The sequence below is a fragment of the Cyprinodon tularosa genome, unplaced genomic scaffold, assembly GCF_016077235.1.
Source record: "Cyprinodon tularosa strain WSP-4 unplaced genomic scaffold, ASM1607723v1 ctg162, whole genome shotgun sequence".
In the NCBI taxonomy this organism is placed as follows: domain Eukaryota; kingdom Metazoa; phylum Chordata; class Actinopteri; order Cyprinodontiformes; family Cyprinodontidae; genus Cyprinodon; species Cyprinodon tularosa.
Genome location: NW_024038460.1, coordinates 858,739 through 875,000, shown reverse-complemented (window position 1 = coordinate 875,000; position 16,262 = coordinate 858,739).

The following is a 16,262-nucleotide window of genomic DNA, read 5'->3' as shown; positions in this document are numbered from 1 at the left end:
CATTAACATCAGATAATATTTATTCACAGGATCTTACATGTAACATCATTAAGATGGTATTATGCATTGCATGTATTTTAAGGCATATAAACAAAGGCTAGGCAATTTATTTAATTTGCAAATTTACAAAACACAATTGTCAGATTGCAGCTAATCTCAGTTTTGCTCACATTACATTTAATTAGTCAAACATGGACTTTCTCACTCTAACCCTTTAGGTGGCGCTAAACTTCAAGTTGAAAAAATATTGTTTAGGGGGTTTTTTTTGTTTATTTTTTTTGCTTTTGAACTTGGTTTTATATGGAAAGCCTGTTTCTGCCACTCTGTAAAAAAATATACATTTAATATATATAGATAGTATATAGATAGTATCTATATGTCATTATTTTTTTTTACAGAGTGGCAGAAATGGGCTTCCATAGTTTTGAGTCATTAGATAACAGAGATTCAATACACCCGACTGTGGGGGAGCCTGTCAGCTATATTGTTTGCATTGGATAATGAAAGGGAATGTTTTCTGTATAATGCAAAGCTGCAAATAAAGACCGTTCTCTGTTCTGTTTGAGGTAAATACAAAAGATTCTTATAAATGATTGCTTCATAAAAAAAATTTATAAAATAATTAAAGAAGAAGTTGGGCATGAAGCTGAGACAACTAATCCAAAGCAGAAAAGTATGCAAAATATGCTAAATCTAACAAATGTGTGGAAAAAAAAACCCCAGAAATGGATCTGGGATGGATTCAAGGCAAACAAATTAGGAAACTCATTGGAAGAGGCACAAGGACACTTGATGTGCCGAAAGAATCTTCAAAATAAATGATTCCAAAGAGCCTTGCTTCCCAAATGGAAAATGTAAATTGGTAAATATTTAAAGTATTTTGACATCATGACGTGTCGGACTTACAGGATGAAGTCATGTTGGATGCAATGGATGCAGGAGCAAATCAAGGGACCAAATGATGCCGGACTTAGAAGAATATTGAAATTTGTTGCAGGGTCAGGTGATGTCTGTGTAAACATAATAAAAATCTTCACATCTTCATCAACATTTAAAGCAAAGCACTGAAAATAAGTATAGGATTCACAATAAATGGAACATTTACATAGCAATATCTAATGAACAATAGGGTATGCTTGGAATTTTTAAATTGTTGAGGCAATGAACTTCTTTCTGGTTTAGAGCTGAAGGTTTGTATAGATAGCATAACAGAACCCTGCACAAATATGAAAGCATATGTTATTTGGTTCTTTGTTTTTTTTATTTGAAACCCTTCTTCTTGTTTTCTATACGAGGACATTTGATTTATAATTGCTTGGTTTGAAAATGTCCAAAATCATGCTGGCTATGCTGGTGAAGATTCTCAGTCATCCAGGTCATAGTTGTTCCAAAAAAGTTATAAAAAAAAATATAGAGTAGCCCAACAAAGCCTTGTTCATGCTCACTACTTTACATTAAAACCAACAAAAACTTCAGAAACAGAGATAATATTGAAATATAAGCAGGTGTGTTGAATGTTTTCGTTATTAATAAACATATATGCAGTTAAACTCAAAAAAAAGTTGTTAGCTGACAGATGAATTAATGAATAAACAAATTTAGATAGATTAGGAAATGTTTTTCCGCTTTTTTTTCTTTACGTGTTTTATTTAATAAAACAGAAATGTGAATTATTCCCAAACCATTTTTAAGAGTTTAGTTAATATCTACATATTTTTTTTGCACACATGATTGAAAACTCATAAATAAATGTAGAAGACTGTGTACGTTTAATATGCACTAATTCCAGATATCTCATCAGTTGAATCTTCCTCGGTCAGAAGGAATATGTCAACTCCATCGGTGCAGCTCACAAGCTCTATTAATGGAATAGAAGCAGGTACATAGGAGAAGATGGTACAGATGATGAGGTTTATATTTAGTTTCCTAGGGATATGTACATGGATGTGTGGTTATCTGAAACAGAATAAACAATAAAGATACATATTTATAGCCATGCAGACAAAACGGGTGCATATAGATGCAGGATGAAATTGGCTTGTAATACCAAAGAAATCCACTCGAGGGCGCCAGAACATCACACATGAATTATTGGTCAAATGCAATAAACATTTAACTGACAAAACCGTCGGAAAATATTAAAATGAACGGCAATGTCCTCATTTACTAATAAAATGGCAATATATCTAGCAAATTGTAACAAAAAAACTTGAGTTATTATAAGTAAACTCTTGCATTGTCAGTAACCAGAGAAACACGAGGACGATTTAACCTCCTGGGATAATAACTGACAGAAAAAAACAATATCGGACTTAAAATGTATACTTACATCGTAAAAAACGCACACAGGTTTCATACACACTGGACTAGAACTACAAAATGAACAGATGCATCATGGCATGGGTAATGTTGTACTAAACAAACGGACGGACTTTTAACAATAAATAACATTAATAATCCAAATGTCAGGGACGTGGCTAGACCTATTTTAGGGTGGCTGAAGTCATCCCTTCGTTGGTATTAGCCACCCCATAATTATTTTGCGATTTTTATTGTTATTTTTTTATTTATTGATTTTTTTTCCATATAACCCCAAACAATTGCAGTAAAGCACTGAAAACGAGCCACCAAGAAGGCAAGTTAATCTGAAGATAAGTTCCTGTTAGTTTATTTACAAACACAATTATTTATACAATTATTAATATCGTTAGGATATTCATTTCCTTCATTGGCTCCGCGTCCAGCGTCACGTCACGTGGTACACGGCCATCAACTGGACCATAGCAGCTGTGCAGTGCAGCAACAGCGCGCCCTTTGAATCTCCACACAGTCATCGAGCTTGATTAGGAAAGTTATGGTTGCGTGCAGATACATACGGTGAGTTTGCCATTTGATGTCAGCGGTTTACATTTTCTTCACTTTACCTGGAGTGAGGAAAGAGACAATATAGGCCTAATAGCTTGTCTGATTCAGTAGGAATTACGTTACCATGGTGAACAAAGTCAGTGGTGTGGGAAAACACGATGTTGTTGTAGCCTACTAGCATCATTATAATAGTTTTGTCACAGGAGCAGTGATGGGCAGTAGCGCCGCTACATGTAGCGAAGCTATTAGTTTAACTACATTTTCAAGTAGCTTGACCGTAGCGTCGCTGCTTTATTTATCAAGTAACTTTCCTGTAGCGACGTTATTGTTTTGATCAAGTAGCGACGTAGCGTCCACAAACGCTACAAAATCCAGGGCAAAACTAAGAAATGAAACCAGGTTTTCTATTTCTAAACAACAATCAGCCACAAAACTACTGTAAATAGCAGTTTCAGCTGACGCTTTATAAGTGGCGTAGTAGCACAGGCACACTCCGTAGGGTTAAACAAGCGCACCTTTTCCGAGGCTGTCGTTCTATTGGCTGGAAAGGTTGCTAGGCAACGATCCAACTGCAGTCTGAGAGAGCAAAACAAATCCGCAAGCAGAGCGTAACTGAGACCCGTGCAGAGCGGAGATGGAGGCAAGCGAGAGGAAAAAATATCTGTGATAATATAGAAAATATCTGTTTAAATCTGAGAGAAGAAACAAAGATTTTTGAGAGAAGAGAAAATATTTGAGAGAGAGCGCATGTTTTGAGTGTGAGCATTATAAGTTTTGAGTGCAAGAAGATGAAATTCTTTTCTCTAATTGAAGTTATGTGCTCTTGCATTATGGCAGGATAATTCTCCCATATCTATGTGCCACCAGTCTGATAGGGCGACACTGTGTGATATGGTAGTGCTTCCTTGGGTTGACTATAGTTCTAAGTTGTACGTTTCATATACTGTTGATTTTGTGTTTTCATTAATACATTGTACTTAAAAATACTTCCTTTATTTGCATTAAAACTTTGTCAGACTGATGTGAAAAAGTCTCAAGGATATCCTTCTTTGCAATGATGCTATTGCCTATTGCCTACTGTCCATTTATGCAACTTGTATTTTGTGGTTAAACTTTAGATTAAGCAGAAATCTATCAAAGATAATGCTGCATTTATTGTTAAGTTCCTCACATATATGTGTTTCTCTCTGTGCCAGGTGTAGAGAAAGACATGCCAAAGTCCAGGTCACACACACACACCAAGCACACACACAGAAACAGGGTTATTGCAAAGCAGACAGGGGTTCCTGACAGGTTGTGGGTGCAGGGGAGATGGGGAAAGATGAATGGCCAGGTTAAGGGTTTATGAAGATGTTGGGAGTCTGTTGGTTAGACAACTGTCTTCTGTAGAAGGTTTCCATTATGATGAGTGGCGAACCACTTGCCTTCTTCCATTTATGCAGTAATGCATGGCACCTACCATTTACTCTTTGTAATTTAGCACATTTTAACTGGTGTAGTTTAGTTGGTGAAGTAGCATTAGTGAGGGAAGTGTTTCCCAGGTATGTTGCTCTTAAAATAATGAATTTATAGACAGCGCCTTAGAAAGTGCACTGAAAAAATTTCGGCGCGCGCTGCGCGCGCGCAATATCTTACCTAGGGGCTAAGCCACCCATGTCTCTCAAACCTAGTGACGGCCCTGCCAAATGTTATTTTACTGGATAAGCTGGGGGTGGCGTGAATCATCTGTAGAGAGAAACGACTCTGAGCCTAAAAAAGCCTGTGATTACTGTCTATCACCACTAGATGTCAGTAAACACCAACGTTACGTTATTCATGCAACTCATGAATTTTCTTCAGAAGTCTCACCAGCAAAATCTGATTTTATTCTTTATTCAGAGCAACACATAGAAAGCCGTTTCAGGAAAAAGAAAAAAAAAAACAGCTTTTAAAACTGTTGTTGGAGCTATTTTTAGTTTACTTTCAATCTGTTGCTTACTTTCTTAAAAGACTTAAAGGACAGTTTTGGTTCAATAATTATGCCTAAGTTTGTATTGTTGAACCACAGTTAAGGTGCCACTGGAAAATCGAGATAGATACAAACAGATTTAACTCAGTGTAAAAAAAATTACCTGAACATGTCGACTCTGCTTTTTTGTTGAATAAAACGAAAAGAAAAGAAAAAAGCACTGAATTTAGGATAAACTTTGATTCATGTCTCAGTTTTATGTTTACATTTAATCACCACATTTTATCACTGCTGCACTTTAAGAAATCGAAATGTCTTGATAGCTGTACTGGACAACATTTTGTTTGGTATACATCCTTTGTACAAAATGACAATAGAAGTTTGTCTAAGTCTGTTGAAAAGAGTGAATAGATCAGCAGGAAAGCATATCATGGTATGTTTATAATTTATTTAATATGACCTGCGAAAGGAAAAATTCTTTTAATTTAATTTGTCATAATTGGTTGTGCATTCTCATTTACTCCTCTACAGAAATAACTTTATTTTTTGTTTAAAACAACATTTTTTTAAATTCTTTCCCTGGACTACAATTGTTTAACATTTACATTTTTTGTTGTTTTGAAATCTGATATGGAAATCATGATGTTAGATCCATGTTAGAAAAACACAGACACTTAAAGGATGTCCTAAAACCCTCCTACTTTTCTCCTAGCTTTAGATGGGAAAAAAAACGAAACAGTTTTTAGGTTCTGAACGATCACGTCTTGCACACACTGCAAAAAATGGAAATCTAAGTAAGTAATTTTTTCTTAAATTGAGGACAAAAGTGAGAGACTTTGCCAAAGGAACAAGACAATTTACATTTAAAATACGAAAAAAAAAACAATTGCATTATCTTATTTCAAGTTCATATTATCTAATTATCTTATTTTAAGAGTAAAGATACTAGTTTCATTGGCAAATCCTCATATTTACCTACTCAAATTAAGGGTAAATACACTTAATTTAAGAAATTTTTACTTATTTGTAGATCGTTTTTGCAGTGCATGAAAAAACATACAAAAATCTGCACTAAATTTGATCCGCGTGACTCCAGAAGCAGTCATGAGGAGGTGCTCTCTTGCTGCAGGACGGTCCTGGGTTCTAATCCCTCCACCTGGAACTGAATGTTTTCTCCAGGCTCTTTGGATCCTCCCACTGAGGGACATACATAACTAGCAGGGATTAGTCGTCTCTAAACTGCCATTGAATAGATGGAAATGACGATGCGATGGTTTCACATTAGATGGAGGGTTTGTGTGTTTGTCTCTTTATAGATTCAAGAAAATAATAGGAGCAAAGTGTAATGTTGTGTTTGGGTGTTTCATGAAATTAATGCCAATATCAGGTGTTAACAAGTTTCTTCCCTTGAATTAAGGAGCTGTTGTCTGAATCATTCATTGGGTAACAGCTAAGTGACTTAAACAAACACCACACTGCTGTCTGTGGGCCACACCAAAACATGAAGCAACACAGATTTAGGCCTTACTAACAGCCCTGCAGATTATCTTTAAATATCAAATTTAAAAGAGTTACTTTGTTGATAAAATAAGCTGAATAAAAAAACAACAAAGTGATTCATTAAGATGTGACACTGTGTACTTTAATGACTTTAATGTTTGTGGTTTAAATACAGGATCATTCTTGTTCTACACAGTTAATCCATCAGCAGTGGTTTTCTTTTTCGTTTTAAAGCAGCTTCCCACAATGATTTGATCATTTAGAGATTAGCCATAAATCTATAAATGTTTCTGAGTTATTGTCATGCACCTGATGAAGGTGATAATTTTTCTAAATCTGACAGCTATTCTCTTAATTCACAGCCAATTCGTATTTGAAGAAACACTTTATCATCATTAGTCTAATAAAGCTAAACCTTTCAGGTCCAAGCAGACTGCTAATTAAATTTAATGAAAACATTCCATTAACCCACTTCACATGTCTGCTCACATTGTTTTTGGTTTTTTATCTACAAGTTCCAACAGTTCATCTATGCAGGTATAATACTACCAAAAATAAAGCTACTGTTGCAATAATATTTTTTAGGGAAGCGCTGGATTCGGATCTGGTGGGAAAATTTTTTTGCATTTGATGGAAAAATCTATCTGTCCTTCGATCTCTATAGATTCCTGCATGATGCAGACATGACTTATCTAAAGGAAAAGTCTGGTCATATTCAGAATACAAACTTCTGAAAGAAATTATTACATACTGTTCAATAAAATGTTTTTAACGAAGAGTAATTTTCAATGTGCTTTACTGGAGGCATCCGTTTTTGTCAAAGAACACTACTGCCACCTACTGGTTTGTGATGTCATGGTGCGGTATCGGCTGTTGATCAAGTCCCAGTGCTGTATCTGGTGTTTGTCACAACGCGCTATTATCCAAGTCATCTTGAAAACATTCTTCTTCCAAATGTTGGCTACATATTACGGGTTTTTTCTCTGGCCAGAAGTTCGATGGCAAATCCTCCCTCTTCAAGTTGGCGATCCAACGACGAACCCGTCCGTGGAGGATCAGGAATCGGAAAGGTGAAATAGCCAAATTTTTTTCACTTTTACCCGATGTATTCCAGCATCCAGCTGCCATGCACGTGGGCATTGTCAGTTTCACTACAGCTCTGGTGAATTTCAATGGTGAAGTCCTCTGGAAATCTTCAATAATTGTTGTTGATTGCAGATGTGTCTAGTAGTTCCCATTGATTTAGCTTGTAAAGCGGAGAGAATGACGCTAGGCTTACCGCACCGTGACGTCACTGCTGGAAGATGGCAGGAGGGAGGGGTTACTATATTTGGACAGAAATGGCCCAAATATAGTAACAAATATAGCAATCACTGAGTCCCGGACTCAGTGGCTGGCCAACATTAGATGACTGGAGGATCTGGTTGAACTGTAAAGTGCCTTGAGATGACTTGTGTTGTGAATTGGCGCTATAGAAATAAACTGAATTGAATTGAATTGAACATCAGAGTCCCTCAGTCAGATCAACTGTGAGCTAGATCCCGCTGACTCCGCGGAGCTTGAATATCCCATATCCAACTTCAAACCAATTTCACCGCGGTGCTGACGGCTGGGTTCTGCTGCACTGTAGTCGACCAAAATCCCGAACAATTTTGAAATTCCCTCCATACATGTTTTTTTTAATGAAAAGTAGGACATATCCGGGAAAAGCAGGACGTCTTGTCACCCCACTGTCCACTGGCGGTGCGCTGTCCCTGGAAATCCGCTACTATTTTCACGTACCTAATCCAAACTGCAGGCACCAGAATAATAAAAGCGAACATATTTTGACATTTTCAGTTAATTTAGTTGATCATAGCGCTCTGCATCAGCAGCGCTGTGTCTGTCTCCCTTCCAGCTCCCAGATCAGCTTCTCTGATTGGTTGATGTGGTGCGTCGAGCAGCAAAGGTTAAATTCTTCCAACTTCAGCAGCTGCTGCTTTTGCGGGGGGTCGTGCGCGTCAAATGCTCAGAAGCTTGTGAGGCGCTGCTCAAAACGCGCTGTGGGACCTTTTGCTCTGCCTTGATGCACGTCAACCATTGACTTTGCTTGTAAACCAGCTGCTCCTGCAGCCTCTAGTGCATGCGGTCTGAACGTAGCATAAGATGGCCTAAAGTCTGCTGTTCTGATCCGCATCCCTCCAGGTGACATCATCAAGTCCTTCTCTAGTTGTTATTTAATGTTTCTGTGACATTTCCCTAAAAAACGCAGAACATGTCCGTATATCTGAAACAGTCTATTTGAAAGTTATGTCCATATATAGCTATATTAAGACTGCACAGGCGAACAAGCATTTAACTTAAACCGCATTCCCAGTCATTGTTTACTTGCCTAAATATAAATTGAGCACTTCCTGATCATGACCACGGACATAATAGGAAATAGCCATGACTGAACAGAACTGGGATTTTCCCACTAAGGCCTCCTAAATAATGCAGCTGAAGCAGTTTCTGGCTTCTGTTGATGGACTCCCACTGTGTGCCTGAGGACGAGTTAACAGTAAAAAGTAATTCTGCTTTTGGTCTCATCTACAGGAGCAGCTGCAATGACTAAATGCCTCCATGCAGCATTTTTGTAGTCACCACAAGGAGCTTCTTTTCTTATTATAGTGTCACATATATTCATGTACTCCTACAGTTTTATCTGATTAAACCATCTTCTTTCATTTTACTAAAAACTGAGAAACATGTAGAAATAGTGGTGATCTCACTGGATGAGGTCATGACTCAATCCTATTTTCAGCTCAGTGATTTAGCATTGTAATGGTGATCTGAAAGATATTGTCAGGACTCCGCTGCCTCTGCCTTCTCCACAGGTGGTCCAGGTTGACTGATAGGTGCTCGCACACCTGCAGGTGGTTCTGCAGCACCGGGGCGCTCTATAAGAACTGCGCTCAGACAGCGGGAGGACGCCTGAGTGTTACCGTAGTGGTATGCAAACCTACCACGGTCTCTAGCCTTCTAAGCTCTTTGAGTAACTAATCTTACCCTCGTGTTCTGATCCTTCCTCTCAAGTCCAAGTTATCCCTCTCGTGGTGGATTCCTCTGAGTGGTTCCCCCGGTTCCTTCCGAGTCGGTTCCCCCAGCTGGTCCCATCACCCTCACTGACTTCCATCAGGTTCCCCCCGCTGTTCTGGATCCCTGGATTTTCCCGGTGCTGCTCGGACCCTCTCAGGCTTCAGTTCTCTGGTCACCTGGACGATCGCCTACTCCACCTTCAGGCAAGCATAGAGTCCAACCCGCCTTCTCCCCGGTTCGGCTTTCCCTGCTCTGAGGTAAGCGTTCGTCCGGCTGTACTGTACATTCCTCTGCTCCGTCCCTGGTTAACCGACCTTCTCATTCCCTTAGACGTTCCCTGGTTCCGTCTCCCTGTGCTGAGCTTCGTTCTGCTGTTGCAGAATCCCCTTTCGTTAAGTTTTTCATTAAAACCCTTAACCCCTAGAACCCTACGGACCCACCGGTGGGTCCAGCTGCTACGTGACCTCGTAATTTTAACAAACCCCCAGTATTGATGTAAAAAACACATTTGGCATAGTTTGGTGACATTTTTGGATAAATGTGCCAAAATGGCCTCTCCGCCTAAGAAATTTCTCACTAAAACCATTCTAAAATAAATATGATTCATCTGATTGAGTCCAAATTTGGTATATTTTTACACAACATTTAGATTTAAAAGTCTGTACTACTTTTTTGTGCTATAAATAATATTTTGGTAGTGTTTTGCAATGTTTATTTCAAAGAAAATTTTGGCGAGGTTCAAAAAATGCAAAATATTTTGTATTTTGTCCCTAATATTTCAGGCAGGGTCAAAGCTACAATGGTGCTGACACCAGAAAACCATTCTAAGACATCTTACCTTTACAGAGGTACCAACAGTTTCTTCTTAAATCTAATAGCTGTGAGGCTATAAGTGATTTACTTTTGTGTGTTTTTGTCAGGCAGAAATTTATTTATACCCCCTGAGGGTGTAAGAGGTTAAAGATCTGCCTGTTTCCGAGTGTTTTTTGCATGTGGGCCAAACACGTCAAGCCAAACATGACAGATATGGAAGTCCAAATTAGATATTTTTGTTGGATAGACGAAGTGGGCACAAACATGGGTGCAAATTGTTTATAAACAGATGTTTATTTAATCTGCCAATCATGGGCGTAGGTTTGATTTCAACTTTGGTAGGGACACTGTTGGTCTGATGTCATTGGTCCTATGCAAAAATATGCATGCTCGTTTTTTTATGCTTGACGTGAAAATCAGGGTGTATTTCGTTTAAAGAGAAAAGAAAAAATCTTTTATAAGCACTACACACTAGATGCTGTTTATCAATGACTGACGCTTTACTGGCTCTGATGAATGAGGAAATAGGACTTTTTTCCACTTTGAAAAGGTTTGCATTTGAAATTACCCAAGACGGTAGGTAAATCTGTGTCTATTTAACAGAATATAGTCTAAATATTTCTGCTATATGTGGATTTATACTTTTTTTTGAAGATATAGAATGGTGCAGAGGTAAAACCCACTTTTATCTTTTAAATTATCTCTTTGTATCATTAAAACAAAGCAAAATAATAGATTCAAGGGACGCCAAATAAATGTATTCTATTTACATGTACACTGGAACTAGAAGAGGAACTGACACTGAGCAGGTAATATATTAACTTCACTCTACAAGCTCTACATCCAGGCTCTAGTTACTCTGTTGAACCCATTTCATGTATTTTATTTAGGACTGAAACAATTCATTGGATGAATCAATTATTGAAATAAATTTAGTAATTAATTGATCCTTATGAAGTATGGAGACTCTAAAAGATGTCTTTAGCTCACAGAGCGACCAACTTAGAGCAGGAATTATACCAAAATTGTAAAAAAAAAATTATAAACATTTTCCATTTTATATAAAACATGTTTTTGTCTGTCAATATTCCCCATTCCAGAACTCCTCTACTGCTGCAACAACGCTGTATTGTAAATTATAAACATGGTATTCACATCTAATTGTTTGCAGGGACAGGTAGGTCGGTCCAACGGTTTGGTAGGGACATGTCCCTATGGTCCCTATGCAAACCTACGCCCATGGTGGGCATAATTCTGAAAAGACTGTTGGATTTAGCTTGTATGGGATCCTTGCTGCTGGTGTTCCCACACCTGTATCGGGAGACATGACAATAGGGCTGGGTGTGGCGTTGGGTACCTTGGATCCCTGCCATGTGCCTCTTTGGGGCCTGAAGTTTCCTGTGCTCCATTTCCTTTGTGTTGGGTGTAATGCTACTCCCCAGAAGTTCCTGGTGTCTGTTCCTCCAGGGCTAATGGCGCCTGCGGGACCTGGGTTCACTTTCTTCATGATGCTCTTTGGTGCTGAGTGCTGCAAAGTTTCCACCCTACAGTAATGGTGGCAATGGTTGCAAAAAAATGGCAATGGTTGCAAAAAAAAGTACTGCGAAAACAAAAATTACATTTGCAAACATAATTAGCCCTACATAAAAAAAAACAAAAATTGCAAAATGAAAATGCTTCAGGTTACACAGTAAATTCCACAGTCTTAAATATGACTGGATTAAGATGCTGGTGAAGATTCCCAGTTATCCAGGTCATAGTCGTTCCAAAAAAATATTCCACTGGACTTTGTTTCCAAGTTTGAAGATGTATTGATTCCCATCCAGGAAGCTTTTTCAATTCAAAATGTCAGAAATAATGTTGAGTTCGAGGCTTTATGGAATAGAGTGGACCAAAAACAAAGCCTTGTTTTGGCTGAGAAAACGGGTCATTGGGTTCTTTGTTAGCCTGTAATAACCGATACCTGTCTTTGTCTCTGAAAGGGGGGTAGTTAGAAGGAGATATTGGCCTGGCTGAACATGGCGGTGCTTTGCTCCCCTGCATGAGGGTGGGGGCTTCAATGATAGCGGAAAGGAATAAACTGTATCCCTTATTGTAGGTTTTTCAAAAGCTGAAATCTGAGTCCACCCCCTCTGTTTAAGGTTGTTTTTTTATTTCTCAACATGTTAAGAAGGGAAGCGAAACGTCTTCAATCTTGGAAACAAAGTTCAGTGGATTGTTTTTTTTTTAATTTTTGGAATGACTGAATGAAGACATACTGTACACTATGTAGAGTGTTAATTTAACACATATTCAGAGTGGGACCTAATGCACTGGGATTAGTGTTAAATTGAACTATTATAGTGTTACATTGTGTAGAAAAAGCTGAAATTAGCTGAAATGTAGTTCACCACATTTGTACAACTTGCGCTTTTTGTAGTTCTCTTTCAGAACGCTGTAGTCCCAAGTTGACATCCATGTGTGTTTTCGTCAGATAAAAACATTGGGAAGCTAAAGGCTGTCTGATTCAGAACATCATCAGTCCAGATTTCCTGCGAAGATTATTTTCTTACTGTTGATCCCTTGAAAAGTGAAGGAACAATTTGTTATTTAAGAGTAAGTGGAAGTTGTGAACCCTAAAGGAACTTACGCCTGGTCCTTTAGGGCCACTAGTGGTGTGGCAGGAAGATTATGAATCTATACATACACACACTATATATATATATATATATATATATATATATATATATATATATATATATATATATATATATATATATATATATATATATATATATATGTGTGTGTATAGATTCATATATCAAACATTCTTTCTGATAAATTTTAACTGGCTTTATTTATACATAGTTCTGTAGGAGGTATCAGTTCTGCATTCTTTGTGTTGGTTTGTACCCTAAAGTGTCGGTGAAAACCATCCTCCAGCTTGATCGTGATTCATGATGAGGTTTAGGCAGGAATTTCACAAACAGCAGAGAGGAAGAGACGTGGGGAAAGATTCAAAATGGTGAAGTAACACGGTGGTGTTACTTGAGATCAAAGTATGGCTTCACTCGGTCTGACCTGTAAAATTCCGACTTAACAAAATTTCAGCCGTCTCTCCCACTGTGGGACCAGCTATTTACTATTTCTGCCACAATGCCTCCGCTGGTTATGATTCCTCACCATTTTGGTGTCATAATGTCAGATTTCCCCTAAGTTTGTGACGCAAAGTTGATGAGTACAAGAATAACCTCTGAGTCAGTGCATTACAATTCTGTTTCCAGGTACAGGAAACATTACAGATGACTTTAAGGTTCCAGTCTGGGAGGAATCCTGAGCACTTTGCAAAAAAGTCTGGCTTTTATGGTGAACACAAACATACAGATCTAAGCTTTGTTCATAGTTTGATATTTCCCCCCCAAAAAGGAATTTTCTAAATGACCTGGCAGGCCTTTAGTTTAAAAAAAAACAACTCCTTTTTTAAGCAGAATGCATCCTTAATATTCTAAATATATTTTCTGCCCTTGTGTGTCTTGTGTTAATGTTTCTTTACATTGATAAAAGTTAAGTTTTTGACACATTTCAGCACTAATCAATCATCAGTCACACTTTTAAATATCAATTAATGTGTCATACTCTAACGTGAATTTCTCATTTTTCAATGAAAATACTGATTTTATGAACATTTAATTGCGAAATGGCCCTGACAAACATTTTACTATAAAGATTGTTTTTTGTTGAAAAAATATGAACAAAGTACATTTTTTTGCACATTATTTTGCTAAAAGTTCCTCAACTTATAAAAATGAATATATTTTCTTCTTCCCTCTCCCTTTTAGGCGTGTTTTTTTTCTATTCTTTTTTTTTTTTTTTTTGTTATTTATAATATGACTCATAAGTTTGAATAGATCAACTGCGATTCATTTGTATGTTTCAATGCATGTATTTGCCTGAAATGAATAAAATAAATAAAAAATAAATAAATAAACTTCAGCTCCTGATTGGCTAACAAAGCTATATTGACTCCTGTCCTTGAAGCAAAGTTGCAAAGCAGCCTAATTTAGCTACCTAAAAAAATGTCCACAAAAAAAAACAAACACATGTTTTATACCATTTATGTTAGATTTGAGGTGTTAAAGGTAGGGGTGTAAATCACATCCATCATGGCGATTCGATTCAATATCGATTTTCCTGACCCAACAATTCGGCGGAGTCAGGTTACCTATATCCTGCTTTTTTAGGCTTTAAAATTTATTCAGGCAAACATATAATGAAATAACTTTAGAACCATCCATCCATTTTCTCCTGCTTAGTTCTTGTCAGGGTCGCGCTGAGGCCGGCGTCTATCTCCGGCAAACTCCATGGAGAAAGACCCTGGGCCAGGAATCAAACCTTCTTGCTGCAAGGCAACAGTGCAGGCAACCGTGCAAGCCACTGCACTACCGTGCAGCCCTTGGCAATGGCGTAAATATTGGTAAGCAGAGACAGCATTTGCTTACGGGCCCACGACCTCTTGGGAGCCCCATTGCTGACACCTGGCTGGCCCCCTACGCAATTGTAGACTAGGATGTCTCTTTGCAGATGTAATGGTGAGAAAAATTCTTCGTAAATCCACCTGATACTGAAGCGACTGACCGGTCCGGATGCCAGATTTCAACATGGTGGTGAGCCGTTTAAACACAACACCAATAGCAAAGCAGACAGTGCTACTTTTAACTACTGTTAATAACTATGTTTTTTCATTAGACAGTTTGTAAAAAATAAACTCATATAATACGTTTCAAACTTTAATAAAAATCTTAAGAACAATGTATTTGACTATTGTCATGGCGGTTTTCAAATGTTTAGCCCACATGCAGAAGCACACTCAGAGGCACGGAAAAAGTTTAACAGTTTATTGAAATGAGAAAGCTCAGAGAGACAACACAATAATTTTCTCAGCCAGGGGAATATCCGGCGGTCTGTTGAACCGGAAGCAGAATCTCTAGGAGGAGATCAGAGTGGCGAGTTCATGGTCCATAGGAAAAACTGGTTGATACAGAAAAGTTGCCTGATAAGAACTCACTGTAGTGGTTAGCGGTTGCTCCTTGGTTCCTGTTTGTGGGGGGCTTGTTCTCAATAGGTGATAACTTGCTGGAGGGCGGACAGGCAGACTTAAGATGGTCCAGAGGAGTAGCGGAGCAGACTGTCATTAGCGTTCCTGAAGTGGAGGGTGTACTGATCAGGTGAATAGTTACTTTTCCTCAGAGAGACGAACAAAATCCTTCCAAGGCTTGAAAGTCCAGGCTTATCCAGAGGATTTGGGGATTATCCTGCCGGAAACCACAAGAGACAAAAGGTTAGAACGAGGTGACTCTGAGAGACAAAAACTCAAAGATTAGACTCAGAGGGGCTAGAGTACCCAATACTGGCACTCTGACAAGGAGATGGTGACAGCCTGCTGCTCAAATACTCCTCAGACGGTGATGACCAATGAGCTGCAGGTGTGAGTAGTTGAGAGCAGGAAGAGGCCCTTCAGACCAACAGAGGAACAATGGCACCATCTAGTGCAGGGGTGCTCAAGTCCAGTCCTCAAGAGCTACCATCCTGTACCTTTTAGATGCATCTCTTCTCCAACACACCAGAATCGAACGGCTCAATCCATCATTTAGCCCAGCAGAGGAAAGGTAACGAGCCACTCATTTGATTCAGGTGTGTTAAAAGTGGGGTGCATCAAAAAGTTGCAGGATAGTAGCTCTTGAGGACTGGACTTGAGCACCCCTGATCTAGTGGATGCATGGAAACACTGAAAAGAGAACACGAAACAACCCCCACAAACTGGAACCCTAACAAGTATTTTATTTTTTACATTTCGACTTGGAATTATGGGTAACCCAGAGTGTAGATTAAAACCATAACCGTTATGTACAATGTTTTAGCGATGATGGATACTTAAGCAGATTCCAAGAAAGAAAAGAAAAAAAGGAGCAGCTGGAAGAACGGAAAAAAATTTATAAGCATCTCCCTGAAAATTGTTTTTGGAACTTGGGATGTCTGTAACATGTGGTGGTGCGCTGTCACCAATGGTTCCATTCAACGTGCGCAGTCAGTATTTTTCCGT